Source organism: Morone saxatilis, unplaced genomic scaffold (assembly GCF_004916995.1).
Source record: "Morone saxatilis isolate NCDOM2014 unplaced genomic scaffold, NCSU_SB_2.0 Contig24, whole genome shotgun sequence".
Classification (NCBI taxonomy): domain Eukaryota; kingdom Metazoa; phylum Chordata; class Actinopteri; family Moronidae; genus Morone; species Morone saxatilis.
Window position 1 is genome coordinate 14,762,127 of NW_023339807.1, and position 286 is coordinate 14,762,412.

At 45.1% G+C, this 286-nt stretch overlaps 1 protein-coding gene across 1 annotated transcript in view; it reads left to right on the forward strand.

The window, feature by feature from the left end:
• Positions 1-286, forward strand: part of fam171a1 (family with sequence similarity 171 member A1) — a gene marked incomplete in the record, with an annotated part of 19,748 nt that overhangs the window by 5,143 nt on the left and 14,319 nt on the right.

The following is a 286-nucleotide window of genomic DNA, read 5'->3' on the forward strand; positions in this document are numbered from 1 at the left end:
GTGTGTGTGTGTGTGTACGAGTGTTACTGAGGGGGGTGGTTATTATGAGCCAACGGAACGGCGGCCAATTGGATTATCACGCTTACCAGCTCTGAACAATGGAGGAGTGAAAGGAAGGAAGGAAGAGGAAAGAAGTGCAGTTTGCTGGGTCAGACTTGTGTCCTGCACGGCAGACAGGATGAAAGCTGCACTATTAAAAATGAATAAAGATGGTTTAATGACTTGTTCTGTCTGATAATGATCAGTACAGTGGCCAGGTAGATTGCAGTTTGTTTCTTATCTGACT